The sequence below is a fragment of the Thermobia domestica genome, chromosome 14 (genome assembly GCF_964235325.1).
Source record: "Thermobia domestica chromosome 14, izTheDome1.hap1.1, whole genome shotgun sequence".
In the NCBI taxonomy this organism is placed as follows: domain Eukaryota; kingdom Metazoa; phylum Arthropoda; class Insecta; order Zygentoma; family Lepismatidae; genus Thermobia; species Thermobia domestica.
In genome coordinates, this window is record NC_137467.1 from 58,735,445 (window position 1) to 58,757,928 (window position 22,484).

Here is a 22,484-nt window from a genome sequence, read left to right on the forward strand (position 1 = left end):
TGCATTACTCTATTCCCATTTAATTTTGTGCTGGTTAATGATAAAGCCAAAATGGTTATACCATTGGATTTATGGTAAAATTTGCTATTAATACGATGTCAATGTTATGCGTTTTGTTTAAAACTTTTGTCTGATTCAAAATGGCGGATTTGAACATGGCCGCCATCAAGGCAACTCTTACCATAGACCTAATATTTATCCACCTGCTATTTATTTAATTATTATCATTAACACAAAATTTACAAGGTGGGGTAAAGGACTAATACATATGCTGCAACAATATTTAATTTCCCTGTAACTTTTTACCAATTGCGCGTAAATCAAAAGTAACGTCACCATTGTGCTTCTGATTAAATTTGCGCCTTAAATCATGTATCACATGACCCTATTCCTATTTTAATTCAAAATGGCGGATTTCAAGATGGCCGCCGTCAGGTATACCCTTACTATATGACTTTCTCTTAGTCCTAATATGTACCCATATATTTGTTATTCACCTTTTGTCGCTACAAGAGATCTTACAGAGCTTTTACCTCCAACTGTATGAAGACTATCCTGTACTTCTATGTGATGATCTGGTAGCTGTATCTCCTAAACCCCTGGAGCTTCGCACCTAAAACTTCACTGAAATACTGACCACATTTAGTACTACTTTCTCATATATGTCTCAGTCAGCAACTCGATTCACCCAAACGTAAGGTTTACTTGTCAGTATGATGTGCTTATTCCGTAGAAAATACGAAAACTCGATTTCGGGCCGTTCAAATATTTTGTGGCCCCTGATCCAAAAACTAATTATTGGCCAAGATCGTAATCTTTTGATCCATTTTTTGGATCACTCGTAAAATTCTTGTTCTATTATATGTTTTTATGGAACATTATTGATAGGTTGACATCCGTGTGTTAGGCAACCAGTAGAACAGCTATGTATAGCGGGTTGATGGACATTGCAGTGGTTTTGCTTTAATCCAGGGATGCAAATAAGCAATAAAATTTTACTAGCCCACATCCCACAACAGAAAACATTTACTTACCTTTGAAATAAATAATAGTGATATCAAATACTCGCCCGCACCAATGAACCACTCGCCCCGGACGAGTGGTTATTTGCATCCCTACTTTAATCTGAATGGTTTGGGTACAAAACCTCGCGGCCAGAACCTCGCGGCGACAACCTCGCGGCCCGAAACCTCACCTGGCCAAAACCTCGCCGCCCAAAACCTCGCGGGACAAAATCTCGCCTGGCCAAAACCCCGCCTGGCCAAAACCTCGCCGCCCAAAACGTCGCGGGCCAAAATCTCGCGGGGCCAAAACCTCGCCTGGCCAAAACCCCGGGCCCTGATTTTGTCCCGCGAGGTTTTGGGCGGCGAGGTTTTGGCCCGGCGAGATTTTGTCCCGCGACGTTTTAGGCGGCGAGGTTTTGGCCACGCGAGGTTTTGGCCCGGCGAGATTTTGTCCCGCGAGGTTTTGGGCGGCGAGGTTTTGGCCACGCGAGGTTTTGGCCCGGCGAGATTTTGTCCCGCGAGGTTTTCGCCGGCGAGATTTTGGGCGGCGATGTTTCGGCCGCGAGATTTTGTCCGTATCCCAATCTGAATAGCAAATATTTTACATGATGACAACTCCAAATGTCTGTAAAGCATAATGAAGCGTACTTGGGTATGGATTTGTAAGAAAAAAAAATATAGATAGATAAATTTTCCTTTGACATCTTTTATGACTTCTTCAAGTTTGTTACAAACTCATCCCACCGTTTATAAATTAAAATGTTACTTTTATATCTGTGTCTGTAGCAATTCATTCCATTCGTGAATTCTCCCGTCCTTCACTTGTATCTGTAAAGGGACATGTGCAGATCTAGTGAGGAAATGGAAAGATGGTTCGTGCTCATATTAAAATGATGCGTTGTGAAGGCTGCACTTCATCTGGTATACTTAAATAAGTAAACTATGAATTGCGTCTTCGGAAAATTGCTAAAAACAAAGATGTTACATGTTATTCATAGTTCGGTTTCAAACTCGTACGATCATTTTACCGTTACTAAATTCTGCAGCAATTTCTTTGTATAGTTTCTCCACAATGAGGTCTCAGGATAACCTATAACTTTGTAGGGAAACGAATTTTATTTTTTAGCATCCATCAATCAAACACTTGGGTTAAAAATAGGTTTTCGTATTGCGGGAAATGATTCTACTTCATTATTTATTTATTTATTTATTTATTTATTCGTATTATAAATAGTAAACATAACAAATCAAGCATCTCATCATTTACTTTCTTATGTTTGAATTTAACATTTAACAACTGGTTTGTTCCGTGTATTATTATTTTTTTAATTCTGAGTAGCAAATGCAATAGAGTACCGACTATCCGTGCTAATATAAACCCGACTAACGTCGAATAATCACGGGTCGGAAAATACAGACTTTCTGGAAAGTGAAGAACAGACAATAGTGAAGACGTCAAGTACAGTGGAACAACTAAACAGGCCTATATTAGTTGCTGTATAGCACGTTCAATTCTTCTAGTGTAAGCTGAAAATAATAACAAAAATAATAAAACACATAAATTTAAGAAGGTAAACAACTTACAGTTCAGTATTTTTCAGTATTACATCATAAAACAGTCGTCAAATTTCAAAGATGGTTGTTGACAAGAGTGCACATAGATGGTGAGCTGCTCCATTACTACGCGCGGGGACGTGAAGGTTTATAAGGAAGATAAACTAGAGAAGGAATGACTAGATATTCCGAATTCAACAGCGAGAACGGCTCGATAGACCTGGGTGTTAGAGCTTTTTGCTAGTGATACCGAAGTTGGAGGTTCGATCCTTCTCGGTTTCTTTTGAGCTTTTTTTTAAATGTTAATTTATACCAATTGCCACGTCGTCTCGACTTCTGCTCATACAGTAGAACGCGAACCGTTCGCTCCGGCTTTTTCATTTTTTTTTAAGGACCACCTCGGTTAATCCGAAACTCGGTTAGTGGAAGCTCGGATAATCGAGGCTCTGCTGTAGTCTTTTTCTGTAAAAATACGACTAAGTCGAAACTCCAGCTTTGATGCTAATAATTTGAGAACGAAACGTCTGCACACCATAATATTGGGTATGTATACTAAGCTCGTCAGGGTCTACCAGCAAACCAACTTTGGCCACGACAGGTTAAGTTTCGCTAGGTCTAGAAAGCTCTTGATACAGCACGCTGACCACGTGTTAGTAACTGGGCTGAACATAGTTCAACCGGTCACTAACAGATGGCGTTGAAGCGGCTGATGCTCACAAAGGACTGTTACGCTAAGTGGTTTGATTTTTCGGTTGAGTTTCGGCGATAGCGTACGATATATACGTATTATTAATGTAGCAGTGTCGCAGTTTACACCACGTGACGGAGTTTGGTTTGTCATAATGTACATTAAAGTTCGAATTTTTTTTTCATTTCCATTTCATTCTCCACTCCAGAACATTAGTAAGTTGAATAAATCTTCGAAAATAGAAAATATTTATGTCTTTAGATTTATCGAGTCATGTACTTCCATTGTGTGTATGATTTTGCATCTTAGTTCAGTATTATAATAATCCGCTAAAATGAACAGCACTGCATGTAGTCTTATCAATGAAGTACTGTATACCCATAATTACTTCCATAGGAATACCTTCGGAACCATTTTTTTTTGTTTCTTCATATCTTGGGGGATCATTTGAATGGATTACGTCCATCAAAAAACTCGGTAAATTTTGATCCTTTACGTCGTGGTCAACATTTATGGTGGCCCACCAAGTAATTCTTGAGATTTTCGGTCTTCCGGATGAACACATGGACAGACAGTAAATATACAGGATGGTAAGAAACTATTTGAATAAACTTTGGGAGCTGATTCCCGGCACCGAAACCAGCAAAAAAAGTCCTCTGGAACTTTGGTCAGTGATGGATAGTTTCGGCGATATAAGGTGCCGAAACCGTGGGAAAATGAACTTCAGAGGGCTACAATTCGAAAACAACGCAACGTACAGAGTGCGATTTAGAACATGACAGTCGAAGTTATACCTGCTCGATTGAAAAATGTATGTTTCAAACCTCCGCAAGATGTGTGCGAGGGATTCCCCAAAGGAAGATAGGGATTACTTGCCGGGTTATAGGGAATCCCAACGTTCCTTTGGGGAATCCCGCGCACACATCATAAAATGGACCACGTATCATGATTGGGTAGTATCGTACAAGATGTTCAAAGTGGAATATGCAGGATCATTATTTCAAATCGCATCCTATTTAACGCTGGTCCCCGAATCCAACCTATGACACAGGTGCAAATAGCAAGTCTAACTTTTTAATTGTCAATCTATATATAGTACCTTCTGCTATAACGCTTGGTTTTAGACGTTCCAGTATTTTATTTTACTTTTATTTAGGAAAATGTAAAATACACGATTTTGTTGAAGATGTTACGTTATCATCATCATAATAGGTATTCTGACACTATTGGCAGGTCGCTTGCCGCAATTTAGAAGCTTCCATGCTCCACGGCCTTCCGCTAACCTCTTCGTCTTCACGTACGAGTTCTCTGTTTTGATATCGTCCATTAATTGTAGTCTCCTTCGCCCTCTCCCTCTCTTTCCTGCGACCATACTCTCTGGCACGTCTCTTATCATGCAGTTCCTTCTTATCCAATGTCCCAACCAGTTTCTCTTCCTCGTCTTAACAATATCTAAAATTGTTATTTTCTCCCTCACAACTTCTCGCATTCGTTTTCCGCTTGACCCAGCTAATTCTTTCCATTCTTCTCTATACCTACATTTCGAAAGCTTAAAGTCGTTTTTCATCATTTTTGCGTAATGTCCATATTTCTGACCCATACAGCACAATACTCCACACAGCCCCCACAGAGATCTCATTATGTGTTGGAGTCTTAGATCTTACTTACATCTATATATGTAGGTCTTCCTTAATTGTATACACTGGATTCGGATATATGTTTTGTCGATCGAAATTCAAAGCTCGAATGTGCATATACATTTTATAGGAACAAAAACGAAATCATATCTAATTTACTACCATGTTAGCAATTTTTACAGGAAAACTATTTACTTTTCCCAGTAAAAAAAGAAAATTAAAATCACGTTCCAATTTTGTCACAGGAATTGTTGTCACTGATTCGAAAAGAATCAGTTGGAAACGCAGCTCTCCCCGTCACTGATGCTTGTGTGCGTGTCCCACTTCGCTGTTCCACGCCAACACCAGAGGACGTTTCTCGATCGACGACCCATGACCTCAGCGGGTCACCAAAGACCTGTTCGCGTGAATCCATGACCTTAGTGGTGGATCTTCTGTTTTTCTAGTGATTGCCAATAGTATTCGGTCAATGTCAATCTGAATTTGTTGTCCCTTAGTGTTTGTCGAGGTATTGTGGACCGTAAGACTCGTACGAGTAGTGGGTGATTGTGATTTTTTTTTTTCGTGTGCCAAAATTTCTGCAACAACTGGCTGTTAAGAGTAGGTTAGATTTTTGGAAGCCGCAACGCGGCGCAGACTGCGGATCAGATTAACGTAATATTTTCTATTATTATTATTACTATTAAAAGATAAAGAATAGAAGTAGTGTGTTAACATCTTGATATATTTATAGATTTAATATCTGCCGGTTGACAGTGGCGTGTCGTTATCGGTAACTCATTTGTTATTGCCCGTTGAGTTTGTTTTTTTAGTGGTGTTGGTGTGATTTCGTGTGCGTGGTCGGTGGGATTATAGTTGTATATAAGACAGTTCGGTGTATTATACTTATCCGTATTCGAGGTAAGTGTGTGAAGTTTTGTTGGTATGTTGTGCTTCTGAAAGATAATTTGTGATCATGGTGTGATCATGATTTACATGGTGATCATTGCTTTGTATGATTTTTTTTTTTTTTTTTTTGCCTTTGTACTTGTTCATATTTAAATATGTTTTATGTTGCACGTTCTTGTATTACAATTGATTCATAACGGACAAAACTTACCGTGTGTTTTCAAGGAGGAATCGGATATAGCTGCTTATACTTTAAATTGAACATTATATTTGGATTATTAAACGGGAATTTGAACCACACTATAGCTCGATAACAATTAATTGATATCTAAGACAGTGGTGTTTAACCTTTTTTTTTTTTTTTCGTGTATCTCAAATGATGCTTTTCCATTAAAGCGTGTATCCACAGACTTACGCTATTCTTAATTCAAATTATAGATAGCCATATCAAAAATAAATTATAGAATTTATTACTTACCAACGGAAATGTCCGTTCTTCGCACGAAAACAGTAGGTTTATAGAAAGTATTTAAATCCCTACTTCCCTTAGGATACGTATGGGGGATGAATTTGGGCTTAAACGGCATCAGAACTTCCTAATTTATCTCAGCGACCCCGAAAATTATGGATTTGACACTAATATTGATCTTTTCGATTATTTATACATGTCATCTTCTCTCCAACTCCACCCCTTATACGATATACCGATAGGGTTGAACTTGGACTGATAGGGGATCCAGAGTGTCACTATTTATCTCAGCGACACCGAAAACTATGGATTGGAGACTAATATCGACCATTTTCGATTATTTTCAGTTGTCACGATTCCTGCCCCACTCCTTACCTCCATGTCGATGAGGATGTATTTAAACTTAAAAGGCATAGGGAATGTCACTATTCATATCAGCGACTCCGAAAACTATGGATTAAATACTAATATCGGTCGTTTTATGCTATTTTTACATGTTACCCTCTCGCCGGGGCTTTATCCCTTGCCGAAAATGTGCTAAAAATCCAAGTTAGGCCAGAGTGCAATCATGCATCAAAAATTATTTACAACGGTACAACGGTCTAGGAGAAGTTAGCCGTCAAACATATTACATTCATTTTTATTATTTACATATATACTAGCTAAACAGCCTAGTTTTACTGTAAACAGGTGAATCATACTATAAATTTTACACAACTATATTATAGTTAACGGGAAATAAACAAACTGGTACAGTCAAAAGCAATAGGGATTCATGGAAGTAGGTAAACAATACAAAAAAGTAATCCTCTCTGATAAAATATGATTTTCATTATCATTCACAAAATTTACATGCATTATGCTTATTTTAAATTTCATATATCCCATAAGAAATCATCGGATACACCAGTTTGAATATTACTGGCCTAAAAGACACTGAAGGTAATGAAATTTATGAGCTGACGGACATACTTACACATATTTACAGTAGCTGCTTTCTCCACTTGAAAGTGTAATGCCTTATGGTATGCAAGGTATAATCCCTAGTCGACCGAGTAATCGTGGTTGAGGACTATGTGAGATGTGTGTAGTTCCCACCAAATCTCTTACTGCCTCCCTACTACTGTATGTTTACTTAATTTGAGCTCAGTTTTCTGCAGCACGAGGTAATGTAGTTATATTTCTCTGTGAAGTAATATAAGTTATATTTCTCTGCCTTTTTTTTTTTTAAAAAAAAAGAAATTTACTGAGAAAACGAACATATGACAGAGGAGTCTAGTCTGTGGCGGAGAGTTTTTGAGTTTTTTGGGCCTTATTTAAAGTCGTTATCACGTGTGATTGGCGTCATATTAAGGACTTGTCTAACGATTGAATAATGCAGTAGTTAAATTCTTAGTATGATGCTAATCACAAATAAGAACGACTGAATAAGGCCACATCGAAGTTCTGAAGAACGGCATTTGATTCCAGTCCAGTTAGTGGGTGCACAAATTATCATCGAAGATCAATTCACATAATATAAGCCATTCCTCACCACACTATCTCGCGTATAAGAACACTGGGATTACAAGGTCAATCCACCGACCCCGGTAAATAAGAGAACATGTGTAAATTTGTATAATCGTCCTCGAAAGGTGAGAGCGAGAAAATAATCCAATTTATCGTGGATTACATTGTTAGCTAATATAAACGTAATATGAACCAAGAAACGATAAGATTATCATAATATTAATAAATTAATAAAGGAATCTAGTCCTTTTATTTATTTATATATATTTTAGGGCGGGACCTATTTCAAGGCATCAATGGCGTTAAATCTGTCACGTTTGAGGAATGACGTTCCTCGGCAAGCATACTATCCGTGGAAAGGGGAGGAAAGAACCCTAATAGCGTTGAGGACTTTTAATAGCCAAACTTTTAATAGCCTTGACAATAATACATAATATAAGAGTAGCCTTAAAATTCCTTTACACTGAAGCACTTTCCAAGCACAACTTAAAATTCATACTTGGCAGAGCCATACACGGAGAGAACATCTAATGCTAAGTCTAACACGCAGGAATTCTTGAGCAGCCTTTATTTTTTCATCTGGTCTAACCATACACAGATTAATACGTCAAAGCTATCAGAACTATAAGCATGTCTTGAAATCTACATTTGGGAATGTCATACACAGAAAGAATCTCTAAGTTGAAGTCTATCAAGGAAAATTAAGGGCTAACCTAGACTTTCGGTAGACGTGCTTGCTTACCGGGAATCGGCCTGAGACCTGTATGGTAGGTACCTTTTCGGCATTTTCTTCGTGTGAATAAAGAAAACCAGGAAATACGTCACTTAGGATGACTGGGCGGAAAAAGCTGTTACACCTTTTTAACATATCAGAAGAGACCTGGTTCTAACCATGAATTTTATTAATATCAGGGATATAATGGGGCGTATATGGCGTATACTCACCTTAAATGTACGAAAGAACGAGCATATATGGAGGTAGATATACGCTATATTTTTAAAAACCAAGCGTATACCTACTAAAAATTCTAGAATTACAGTACTGAGTGATTTTATGTACATTTTTATCTCTCAATAGTACATCAATATCATTCTCCAAAGAGACTTGTAGCCAGAACATTACGACAAGGACGTGGAAGGGCAAAATAACTTTTTTGGGGGCGCGGGGTGATCTGACTTAAGTCCACTTTACCTTCATGATTTCTTAGTACGTTAATCATATTATTATGAAATAAAAATTTTCCTTGATGAGCTATGTACAAATAAAAGCATTTGAAATGAATCGGACAGTTGGCGAAATTTAATTTGAGTTTAACGCCGTCTGAAGGATTAAAAGTTAATTACAAAATGAATAAATAATTCTATCAAGTGATTGTAAATCATGTCTACATAACAAGAATTTTAGGAATGATCCAAAAACTGCATCAAAAGATTGCGATCTTGGGCAATAATTAATTTCTGGATCAGGGGCCACAAAATTTTTGAACGGCTCCTAAATCTAGATTTCGTATTTTCAACGGAATAAACACATCATATTAAGTGATAATTTGGGTTTGGCTACACTGTATGTAGTTCTACAGATATAAGACCTACAAGAACATTTTTGATTGAAATATATTGGATCTTTTGATCCAAAAACAAAATCATCTGTAACTTTTATGAAAAGAGAAAAGGAAATACCGGAGCTGCCAGGTTCACACAATAAAATTCCTTTTCCGGTATAACACTTGAATTTCTGAATAATAATAATAATAATAATAATAATAATAATAATAATAATAATAATAATAATAGTAATAATAATAATAAAAGGACTTCATTCCTACTTCATCGATGCAAGAACTGTTATCTCGTCAGTAAGCTCAGAAACCTCTACGATAACAGATCGGTAAAGTTAAAAATAAATAAATAAATAAATAGAAATAAGCTCTGTCCTCTGTTTCGGAGAAACGATAAGCCAGAAGTAGTAAAATTTTAAGTTGAGAGCCCTACAACCAAATCTAAACTTTTTAATCTCTGCTTGCAGTGAAATAAACTAAGAACTTGAGGGCATTTTTTCTTAGCATATGCTTATCTAAACAAACAACTGAAAATTTCAGGGAGCTAAAAATGTTCACGGGGATTCTCAGCTCCCCCTTCTCACACTCGTAACAACAGCCACGTTTTCAAATGAATACATCAGATTCGTAAGTCAGCATTGTGTAGTATCCAGCAGAAGTAGGTATTTGTCTCTATAAATTCTTTTTGTCAATTATGTTAAAGTTAATTTCTTAAATACATCTCTGTCATTAAAGGAGGGCAAGTTTCCGTCCACCTACAGCATACAGGACTATACTTAATCGGCTCACACAATCCGATGTTTTGGCAAAGGAAATTACATTGATAAAAGCCCGTTTTCCAGACAGCGGTATATTGTACAAATATACGGAGTCCATATGATTCCTACGGAAATCTGTATGTAGCATATGATACGTACGTACTGCCTTTTCCCGCTTAGATGTTACATCATGCCGCTGCATCAGGATGTCTGACATCTATCAGTCTTCCGTACATTACATACGTCAGCTTAATGTTATATACGTCCATCTGTATGTGAGATCCTGCCCACCTATATACACTTCTTTCTTTCGTACGGAAAGTACGTATAAAACATACGTTTCCAGTTTATACGTTTGCTGCAGGATGTTATATAAGACTTTGCATTAAGTCCAAAATCTACAGGATTTACGCATGTAAGCTACATTTTTACGTACGTCACATTTGTTTCTTTTTCTCATTGTATGTTGATGAGTTCAGTTGAACATGTATTTCTGAATTTCACGTCCATACGCAACACTGAATGAGAAAAGGCTTAGACTCTACTATTAGCTTGGACCTTGAACCACAACCAGAGCTTGAATTCATTTTAGTTGGCAGGTTCATAGATTATCCAGTGAGATTCCGCAGCACACTGTCTCGCCTCTAGCGAGCTGGATTACAGAATCACGCCACTATGTCATGGTATTATGTTGATCGATACTCATCAGTACAAAGACATAATAAGTAATCAACTATTTGTCCATAATCCAGCCTTTCCCAACCTATGTGTCTCGACATTCTAGTGTGTCGCAATTTTTTTTAGAATTTAGAAGTAAATGTTATGGTATCCATTAGACCTGTAACTCTAGACTTTTCACGACACGTTTTATTAAGATCACGCTAGTAGAACTTCTAGCAAGGAAGGGACATGAACGTGTCAACCGCACATCCGAATCAAACCTAGTCCATTCGATAAACATAAAGATATGTTCATGCACAGAAAATTAGTTACCATGGACAACGGAGTAAGTCCCTGGGACCCATTAACCCTGTTATGTTAGTATAAAGAAAATCGTAGACTCGTAGTGAAATAGCTATTGCATCAAGACTGTTCATTGGAAAGTTATGGTTTGTAGTTAATTCTCTTCAGCGTGAAAAGGGCTTTCCAGGGGTGCTATATATTGGGGCCCATAACGTACTTGAACAGGGAAAATTGGGAGAATGTCGAGAAAATTCACTCCAGAAATCCCTCCCATGAAGTTTGGACCTCTCTGGAGTGGCCTCGGGTAAAACTACACAATCCAAATGTATCTCAAAAAATACTATAGAGGTTAGGAAATGAGTGTATCAAGTTTTGTTTTGATAGACGGAATAAATATGAGGCAAGAACGTGTATTGATATGCAAGCTTTTCCCTCATATCTACCAAACAGTATCCGTCTTTGGGGGTCATTTTCCTTTCTCCCCTGACACGACGGTTCTCGAATATGATAGATTTTCTGATTTGTGGTGTGTGTGTTTTGGCTATTCTGCTTCTTGTTTCATGTGTTAGGCCGATTAGGACCTAATCTGCGACTTACAGTTAAAGGTAAAGTCTGAATTCAGTTATATTATTATGGACAGCTGTTACACTCTTCCTATTTGCATGAACTTAAGATAAGGGGACAAATCGTACCTTTTCATTTTTATTCACAGGTAGGATGAAACATACTCCTTGTCCATGGGTTGCCATTTGACCATCACTGGTCTATATTTTATTAATAATTGAAAAACATCTGAGTGTGTTGCGATGTCATGCGACTTCAGTAAAGTGTACCGTCAGTCACAAAAAGCCTGGAAACCACTGTTCGAAGCTAATATCTTGGTTCTCAGGGTAGAGACCTGCATGGGCCGAATTTTTCGGCCCGAGCCCAATCCAGCCCGAATGTACCTAGGCTCGGCCCAGCCCGGGCCCGAAAAGTTTTGGAGATTTTCGGCTCGAGCCCGGCCTGGCCCGATAAGTTTTTTTTTAATTCTTGGCCCGGGCCCGATAAATTTTAAAAGTTTCATTTTGTAAAATTTTTCACGGGCACACTTCTTCAACGTTTGCCTTTATTCTAATTATCGTCCAACGAAAGTCAATAATTATTAAAGAATTGCAGTTAATCGGCCCCAACCCGGCCCGACCTGAAGAGAAATCAGAGTCGGCCCGCCCAAGCCCGCCCCTGCCAAAAGAAATAACAGAGTCAGCCGGCTCGTGCAGGTGTCTATCTCAGGGTATTAACACGTGTTCAGTTCAGTTTTATTATGCCATCTCCGATCTACTAAATTGATATATTCACCTCCTACAGATGGCATATTCCTTAGCTAGCTATTATATTCCCGGTAGGGTTTAAACTTGTGAACAATCACACAGAATACGAACATGTTAGCTATCCGAGTCCCAATTTCTGTATGTATGCCAATATGACGTTTTTTTTTTTCGATTCAAATTATTTTATTTCATAACAAGATATAAAATAGCTTAGAATGATGACCGGAGAGACGGCTTTTAATTAGGCGATTGTGTATACTTATCGCTGTATTTCTGTTCTCGAGATGGGAGTTCGCTACGTTATTATGAATGTAACTTTCCTATTGCCTCAATACTCTGAGCTAACAGTCAAAATTGTTTTCTGATCGGGAACCAAACTCGCATCTGCATGCATCAAAGGTTCACATTCTAGCTATTCTACTGTATAGGGCCACCTCTGATACATGGGGTTCCCGGTTCGATCCCAGCTCGACCCAAGTGAACATTCTGGTATACATACACCGTGTGCGTGGCTTTCCTTGAGGTTCTCCTGTTTCCTCCCACTTTCTTCATTTCACAATTTTGATTCATTTCTCATCATCACCGTCTCCTTTAGCCTAACCGGCATAACCGGAGGACGTAAAACTCATAGATTTCATTTAATATCATTTACTGTATAGGACTGCAGTAGGAGCGGTATCAATCTATCTTCAGGGTTGTAAACTAGGTGCATGAAAATGAAGTCCTTCTAAGAATAGGACTCATCCCCGCTGGTCTGATACTTTCAGATATATATATATATATATATATATATATATATATATATATATATATATATATATATATATATATATATATATATATATATATATATATATATATATATATATATATATAAAACTGACACTGTAAAATTGCTGTGGTCTAGTCGGTAATTCCCTAGATTTTCACTATGTTTTCTATTTGAAAATACCTCTAACTTATTTAAGTGGCCTTTGTTACTTGCAGAAAATCATTTCTATTAATTCAAGAGCAATTCCAGTTTATTCTACGTGACCAGTAATTAACATAAACTTCAAGGACAAATGTCACACACTTCGCATCGGAGAGATATACATTAATCTTAAGTGAACAAATATGATCACATTCGCTTTATTGTTGGCATGATGCATCCCAGGTTGTTTAATTTGAAATTGTGTCAATCATACACCATACAAACACTGTTTCTAAAAATCACGACGTTGTTCAAAGTTTCCACCCTTTGAAAATCTCCCTTTGAAATTTGTCAAAAATCACCTTTTTTTCATGGGAGTCATGAAATATGTGAATCTATTAAAATCTCGAATTAGATTGTTTCACACTCACCATAGTTCCTTCTCTCGTGTCGCTACTCGAAAGTAAAGAGAGATCCAGCAAGCTAACAAGATTATTGTTCGCTCAGAATTTGAACTATTGGCTCTTGTATAGGGCATAATCAAACTTAACAAAGTTGTTATAAGAAAATGGAAAATATCGAAATATTTTAATATCGACAATATCGAAATATCAAAAATATTGATATTTCGATATTTGAAGATACCAATCGGTATATTAAAATATCGCACAGTCCTAATTGCTCTCTCGTTTGTAAGTAATTATATAGTTTTTTTTTTTTTTGTATGAAATATCAGCGTTCGATTCTTAGTACGAATATTCGTACAGTCACGAAAGAAAGTATTATTCAGTTGACAAAATTTCTTTTGCTAATAAATCAACAATAAATTAACCTATTAGAGTACCGATTTTATCAAGTTATCAAATTATAACTATTCTAAGGATAACAACAAAAAGATCAAAATTAATTGATTTGTTCTCGAGTTATTGGCAAAAGAAAATTTGTCAACTGTCAAATACTTTCTTTTCCGTGTGTACATCTTCGGATATCACCTTCGGCTGTTTAAGTCTGCATTTCATATAGACTTGGTGCTATGAAGAACATCAAACAAACAAATCGATTGGTTGTTACACTTTCTTAATATTCTAATCGATTTTGCTTTATCTGAGCGATATTTATTTCGTCCTGATTTTAACCACGTGATTACGAAGGCGATAAGCGCAGAAATTACCAAAGCCCAAAATATTTTCCTATTTTATTCCGTAAATATACGTATCTAGTATAAACATATAATGCGAAAAGAATACTCGTTAGTCTATGCCTATCGTTATTAAATGCAGACTTAAGTTCTTGATAGGACTTCTGTAGTTCCTGAAATAATGAGTTCAAATATTGAAATGAAGTTCCAATTTGTCGTATTGATTTTCAAAAAAGGAACAGGCCACTATATTAAGCTTTACACCATTTCGTACATAATATCATGCTCCAATGATTATTGAAGTAACAAAATCACGTAAATTGATTTCGAGGAAGTTTTCCGAACGAGAAGAGTTAACCATTTAGTATGGATATCTTTTTCAGTAGAAATGAATTATGTCATATTAACACAGAGAAAAAACGTATGTGGCGTGCGTAAAAACGTAGGTTACGTGCGTAAATCCTGTAGTTATCAAAAGTTTTTCTACTATATATAACATCTTGCATCGAACATATAACTGAAAATGTATGTTTTATAATACTTCCCGTATATAAGTGTTCCGAATAAACGTACTTTCCGTACGAAAGAAAGAACTATATGTAAGCGGTCAGGATCTCGCATATAAATGGACGTATGTAAGTAATATATGGAAGACTGTTAGATGTCAGACATCTTGCAGCGGCATGATGTATCATCTAAGCGGAAAGAATGCAGTACGTATATAGCATATGGGTAACATATGTTTCGTACAGATTTCCGTAGTAAACTTGTGGATTCCGTATGTTGGTACAATATACCGCTGTCCGGATAACAGATTTTTCTCCGTGGGAGTTGTTAATATGAAATATGAATAAAACCGCCCGTTCTTTTTGAGAAACCTATCTAAAATGTACCCACTTGCAAGGGTAATTTGATCCCTTTTCCTCCGCTTCACAAAAGTGAATTATACCGTAATACAAAGTTTAATAGTGTAATAATTTATGGAATATGAACAAAGTCGTTTCGAGACATTCGAACTTTTTTTTCAGACTTTAGTAAATTACCCTTATTTTGGGGGATAGGAACAAAAATCGAACCACTTACAAAATCTTATAAATTCCTTAAACTTGGTTCGGGTACATCGAACATAATGGCCTCTAGGTACTAGGCCTCTAGAGCTGTATACACATTGGGACAAACAAATAGACGGACGGATACCCAGAAATAACTTCATCGGCATTTAGGATCTATGACGAAAACATGTGCTGTGAATCCATTGAAATTTCGAATTCAATTTTTCTTGTTTTCATAGTTGCCATACTTTCTTTTTCTTCTTTTTCTTGTAATCGTGACTTGAAACTAAAAATGAGAAATGCTACCCGTTGATTATTTTTGTGAGTCAAATTTCAAATGGAAGAGCAGATTTCTTTTAACTGCACATATGCGCAGTAACAATTTCCCCATCCAAATCATGTTTTTTTATTGCCTACACATGCAATAACCAGAAAATCGAACGTGGTAACTCTGTAAGGCGCGTAATACAAAATCAATAAAATCAGCTTAAATCCAAGTACGCAATATTTTATTTCCCCTGTTTCAACAGCACTAGAAAGGTATACAGAAAAGTCCGTGTGAATTTCATCCCACCGCCACTTAATATTTTATCTAATTTTCTGTCGTGTTTCACGACTCAGTCCCATTCAAGGTTACAGTTCGCAGACGACCTTTGTATGTAAGCAGTAATGATTGATCGCCAAGCGGTAATAACATCTTTGTGCACGGCGGACTTCTGTCACGCTAGTCGGCATTTTCTCTAGGTAGAAGCTATAAACTTTAGCATATGAAATATCATATAAAGTTCTGTAATATGATATTAAAGTTATATGTCAGGGAAAAGGATATCTTACATACGTATAAAAGGATATTTTACATACGTATTGGTTTTTCATATGCGTCTCGGGTGTTTGTTGAACAAACTAGTAATGACCGTCTCAAATACGGAGAACATTTATCCTTGATTGATGTGAGCAATTCATTATTATAAGTAACCGTTTTAGGGATTAGCATTATGAATTATACAGGGTGTTTCAAAACAACGCCGACGACGTTTGGGAGATGATTCCTGACACCAAGATAAGACAAGAAGTATAGACCAACCTGGGTGCACAAATGGTTTCTTTCGGTGTTATAGGCTACAGAAAACATGAAAAAAAAAATGAACTTTAAAGGTCCATAGCTCCAAAACTGTGGGACTTCCCGTAGTCGAGTCAAGAGTTCACTTAGGAACTAGTACATGCCCTATCCAAATCCAAGTTTAAGAATCCTGCAGTACTTCTGCTACAATTTTTATAGAGGTAGTTGGTGAGTACCGCAGCCTGTAGCCAAACTCCCTATATAAAAAATATTGCGTGAGTACCGCAGGATTCTGGAACACGTATCTTAAGGTAGTTGACATATAAGTTCCTAAGTGAAGTCTTCATCCGACTACGCTAGGTTTTACGTCCCATGCTTATGATGAGAAATGAATGAAATGGTGGAATGAGGAAAGTAGGAAGAAATGGGAGAACCCCGAAAAAACCCACGCACACGGTGTTTGTCGACCACAAAGCACATTTGGCGCGAGCTGGGATCGAACCAAGGACCCCATGCACCAGACTCACGGTCGTGGATTGGATTCGCTGTAAAATTGATCAAGAAAATAATTTCACTTGATTCACTGTCATTAATCCTTCGTTATCTCTTAGCCTAAAGGCCATAACCATGGGACGTTAACTAGAGAAATTAACGAGAAGAAAGTGCCATTTTCAGTAGACCAAACCCGCAGAAATCCATGGGACTGGCATCTGGTGATTTCACTGGTATATCATGAAATGGAATAGCACGAATACCGATGTCTGTTTCCATCTGCTTCAGAAAGTTCTGGGTAGAACGAGATATATGTGAGGAGGCCTTATCCATATGCACAGACACTTGCTTTATGGCATGCCCATACAAATGAGGCAGATATTCTGTATAAATTGGGGTCAGTATATGTTGCTGAAAGAATGCAGAGTTGATTTTACAGTTTTTAGGGACCTGACGAATTGTTAACTTGCCCTGATAAGAGTAACCGGCGACAACCATAAATCCTTTCGAGAAAGTTGCTTTGCAATGACGGATGAACGCAGGGCGGCTTTTTGTATCTCGCGAAGTGTAAGTTATCGAGCGAATTTTTCCCACAATCTGGTAGATACACCCATACTTCATCTAGTGTCGCCACAAACTACCACTTTTCCCCAGATAGATGGCGTTCATAGAGGCGCCTGCTGTTGGTCTTTATCTCACGGCAATGGGCCGCACTTAGGTAATGTCCATGACTTTTAAAGACCCTCCGGAGGTTTAATTTTCCACTCAGGGCGAGATTAACAGTTGACTGTAGTATGTGGAGTCGAGCTACCATTGCGGAGGGGGATTTTCTTGTAAGGCCATTCGCCGCAACTTCTGAGCTACTTGTGGAGTCACTGTGGTACACGCTCACTTCCTCGACCCCTTAGTGGGTGAATGCTTACCTGGTATGTCTTCCTTTTTATACTGCTTGATTATGTTCTTGATAGTCGTCGAACCCAATGCACAACCATTTTCTTTGCACTGCTTTTGAATTTTAGAAACCGAATATTTGGCGTGGAAAAGTCCAATTACGTAGCCCTTCCAAAAACGGTTCACCTTTGGAGCCATGATGCACACGATACACAGTTTCGCTTGGCAGACGATAGAATGAACCTCCAGGTATAGCACACGCGTTTAACCACTTGGTTCGGTCGCTTCTGTGGTCAGGGGTACGGGTGTAAAATTGGACACATATACGCGGATCGACCTTCTGTAGTTCTCCTTCCATGGCAGGAGGAATACCAGAAAAAACAGCTATAGCCTGAATCTACTGAGAAAAAAAAAACCTTTCAGTTTTACGTCCCATGGTTATGTCGGCTAGACTAAAGGAGATGGTGATGATGAGAAATCAATTGAATGGTGTCATGAAGAAAGTAGGAGGAAACGGGAGAACCTTGAGAAAACCCACGCACACTATGTTTGTCTACCACAATGCTCACTGGACGCGAACTTGAATCTACTGCTTTTCGTTCAAAATGCGCTCGATTTATCTCTCCGTGTGAGAAGGCTGGCAACACCGAACATACGGATAATAAATACGTTGAAAACGGCTTAAAACCCTTTTCTGCCCAAACTACATCATTAAAAATCCAATCCATTTCAAAGGAGAAAAAAAAATAATTCCCTATTGAAATGAATGAGTCAAAAATGTTTCAGAGATAACGTAGATACACAACACCATTAAAATATACGAGAACAAGTAGCTGTACTCAACAAATAACAGTATGCAATTATTTTAATGTGTGATGTACCACCGACTCAGTATATACACTCAGTCCAAAATTATTGTCGTATGTCTATAAATATGTTGTTGTAGGAATATAATTTGATATCGAATTCTCCCGGTATTTCTTATAATGTTAGTATGTGTATAATCGGCAAAGATATCTGTGTGGTAAATTTCATGTCAAAAGAGCAGTAAATAAGAACAATAAAACGAAAATAAAACTTTCTTGTCCATTTAGCAACATTTTGTTCTACTTACTCTAATTTTCGTATTTATAATACTTTTCCTGTGAAATTTACCACAAATATACATTTCCTGATTATACACATAATATCATTATTAAAAGTACCCTGCAAAATCATTATCAAATTATATTCTTATCAGAAGACAGTTATAGATAGACCTATGCGACAGTCACTTTGGACACGAGTGTACATTGTGATGAAAACTACAAGTTTATGATGTATAATATTGAAATGAGAAGCCAGAAATTTTGTACACGTGCGTCTTGTATGCACCTCCTGGAAGCTTGTTTGTAATACTATTATGCGTAACGAAGTGAAATTACGTACATTAGAAATGGCATATTATACTCTACGGTACACCAAGAATGCAAGAAGTCAATTGAGGGCGATGTTTTGGATGTGATGTGATTAGATTTCATGATTGATGTTTTGCATTACAAATTAGCAATATGATGCTCGGGGGCCTTCAAAGGTGCAGAGATTAAATTAGAGTTGCGAAAGCGAGAGTAACACAGAGATTTTGTGTGAATCTCACGATTCGTTGACTTTATTATTTCAACCGGTGAATACATAGTCGCTCGGTTACAGGCAGAATACATATATTCACTGCTTTTCATTTAAATTTTTGATTCCTTTATCAGTTACATCCACTTTTTTATAAAAGTCAATGTTTTCTTTCCCTTCGCTTTATAAAGTGTTGTTTTCTATCTAATGTAAATTAATTAATAACTACATTAAAGGAAGAACGTCTGGTCTGCTATACAGTTATAATACCTAGGTACTTGGATCACGCTAAATTCTACAATATTCGTGTTAACGTTTAACAAAAAAAGAAAAAGTCCAAAGATCGATATAATTGACTATAATATATATATATATATATATATATATATATATATATATATATATATATATATATATATATATCAATTGTAGTCACCTTCGCCTCCTTCCTCTCTTTGCTGCCACTATACCCTCTAGCACGTCCCTCATGATACAGTTCCTTCTTAGTCAATGTCCTAACCAGTTTCTCTTCTTCTTAATAATATCTAAAATTGTTCTTTTCTCTCCATCATCATTTCTAATGCCCTCTCATTTGGTTTTCGCTCGACCCAACTAATTCTCTCCATTTTCATTGAAGCCTACATTTCTGAAGCTTCCAGCTTTTTTTTTTTTTTTTTTTTTTTTCTATTTTTGCGTATTGTCCATGTTTGTGCTCTCATACAGTACAATATTCCACACGAAGCATTTTATGAATCTTTTCCTCAACTCTTTATTCAAGGTCCCACAAAACAAACTTTTCTTCCTCCTAAAGGCTTGTTTCGCCATTCCTATCCTTGCTTTCATTTCACGTTCGCCTTACAAAACCTAACAGTGAATAACAGAAACTGAACACGATTTTCATGTTAGATAGAAAGTTCTCTATGGTCAAATAAAAATACATGATTATTATCAGGAAAATTGTTCCTTTCATCTGTTTCTTTTTCCTTAAAGTAAGTACTAGTTCATTTCACAAGCCCTGACTTAAATAGCAATGTACTATTTAAAAGAAATCTCTACTTCACGTACAAATCAAATATTAATAAATTTTATTGACTCGAAGAAATTTTGCAGGGTGGCCACAAAGTCCAGTTACCTCTGAAAATAAGTAACATAAACCGCTAAACGTACGTAAATAACTACACGGAAAGAACTGAATGACATGAACAACAATGCTTTCGAGAAGTTTTGTTGAGGTAGGAAACATTAAGTGTGCAAAGGATTAATCTACGGACGCCGCGACGAAACTATATGTTTCTGCTCATGTGAACAGTCTTCCACTCCTTTTCTTATCCTTCACACTTCCTGTGACGAATAGTTTCTGTTCCCGTTGTAAAAGTGTTTGTTTTGGGGCATGATCTCGTTGAAATCTTGCCCGAAAGTCTACACGCACTTCTGCTCGTGTCTCACCTGTGTGGTTTCTCGCATGCACCCAACAACTTGCAAATAACATGTTCTTCAATACTGCAACTGGAAGTATTAGCCATCGTTCACACAATCTGAAACACTGGAAAACCTTACCTTACATTAGCATTTATAAAGAGATAACGGGAAAACTTATATTAGCATTTGTCAAGGAGTAATGGGACTTTGTGCCCACCCTGTACAAAATTAATAGCGTTTAACAAAAAAGAAAAAAAAAAAGTCCGAAGACGAGACGATATTCTTCCGAGAGGTACTTGAAAGTGAAGTTTCTCCAATGATTTTACTGTACCAACATTACTAATAATTTCGTTGTAAAATCGATTGGAATTAAATGAAAATACATCTGTTTTGCATGTTGAGAAGCGAATGCAGCGGTATGAATTGTGTGAATGTTGTGAATTGAAATTAATTTACTATTGATGTCTGTTATGTTGAGAGGACCTCATTACGTGCAGTGATAGATAGCTATCAACATGGTTTCATGGAAGGATAGCTCTGTAAAGATTGGACCAACCCATTCAATGAGATTGCATAGTGGAACCTTCGGGGGAAGAGAATTTACACATAAAGGTCACGTGCATGTTGTTTTGACCTTCTTTCGATGAGTGATACTGTGACACACCAAGCGGAAATAGAGAATCAGATGTAGGTATTGCGGAAAGTGCTGGAGCAAAAATCGGATATATAGGAGACATTAAAAGAAAAGTTATAGAACAAACCATTATTCTGAAGTTACAAACAGATTTACTTTCCGAGCTTTCACTTTGTATTTCCTTCCAGTAAAGCTGAAACTCATAAAATAGTTCCCAGGTTCAGACTGTAATGATGAATAATAAAAATTTGAAGTTAGTTTAGAGAAAGTAGGTAGATACTGACGGGAAGTGCAAATGTATTAAAAGTATATCCTAATCTTTTTTTCAGAGAATCGTATTGGAGCGTGGCCGTGCGTTTAGATTTTGGTTAAATTGTGAAATCTATAGACCATACGCACTTGAGATCCCCAACATCGATTAGTACAAGACAGATTAAATCTTAATTATGAGGAATGAAACAGAATATTAAATTAGCTGACATTCCAATTTGGTGTTGTGAATCCTGTGTAATTGTGTTTGGTACATGTTTAAGCATGAGAAGTAGCAGTTTGATATAGGAAACAGTAACAACCAACCGTAGTCTTGTGATTAGAGCGCTGGACTCATGTCCGCGTGATCCTCGGACGGTGCTTCCCAATTTTCGGCGTCCAACCTGCGTCATGAGGCGAACTGGGGAGTCATGTGAAAACAAGACGTGACGGTCATTGGATCTACAGGGTGCGGCAGAACCAACTAAGCAGTTTTAAGGAGCAATAAAAAGTAAATCTGGATATATAGAGAAAAAATGTTTTTATTTTCTAAGTTAGTACAATATACCATTTTACATTCATTTAGTTTTGAAAATAGTGTCCTCAAGATGACGGCCGTCAGCATCAGTACATTGTTGTAGACGATCCCTGAAGTTTCGAGCAGCTCTTGCACACATATCGCGGGGTGTGGC

General features: G+C 37.2%; 1 protein-coding gene across 4 annotated transcripts in view; it reads left to right on the forward strand.

Moving 5' to 3' along the window:
- The window catches only part of LOC145669686 (protein Fe65 homolog), a 748,169-nt gene that overhangs the window by 251,883 nt on the left and 473,802 nt on the right, over positions 1 to 22,484 (forward strand). For 2 of the 4 annotated variants that reach the window (XM_081737962.1, XM_081737964.1), the window contains exon 1: positions 5,207 to 5,783. The exons of the other annotated variants lie outside the window; for them this stretch is intronic. The gene's annotated coding sequence lies outside the window, so the exon portion shown is untranslated. Of the gene's footprint in view, positions 1 to 5,206; positions 5,784 to 22,484 lie in introns of those variants that run through there. 4 annotated transcript variants of the gene reach the window in all.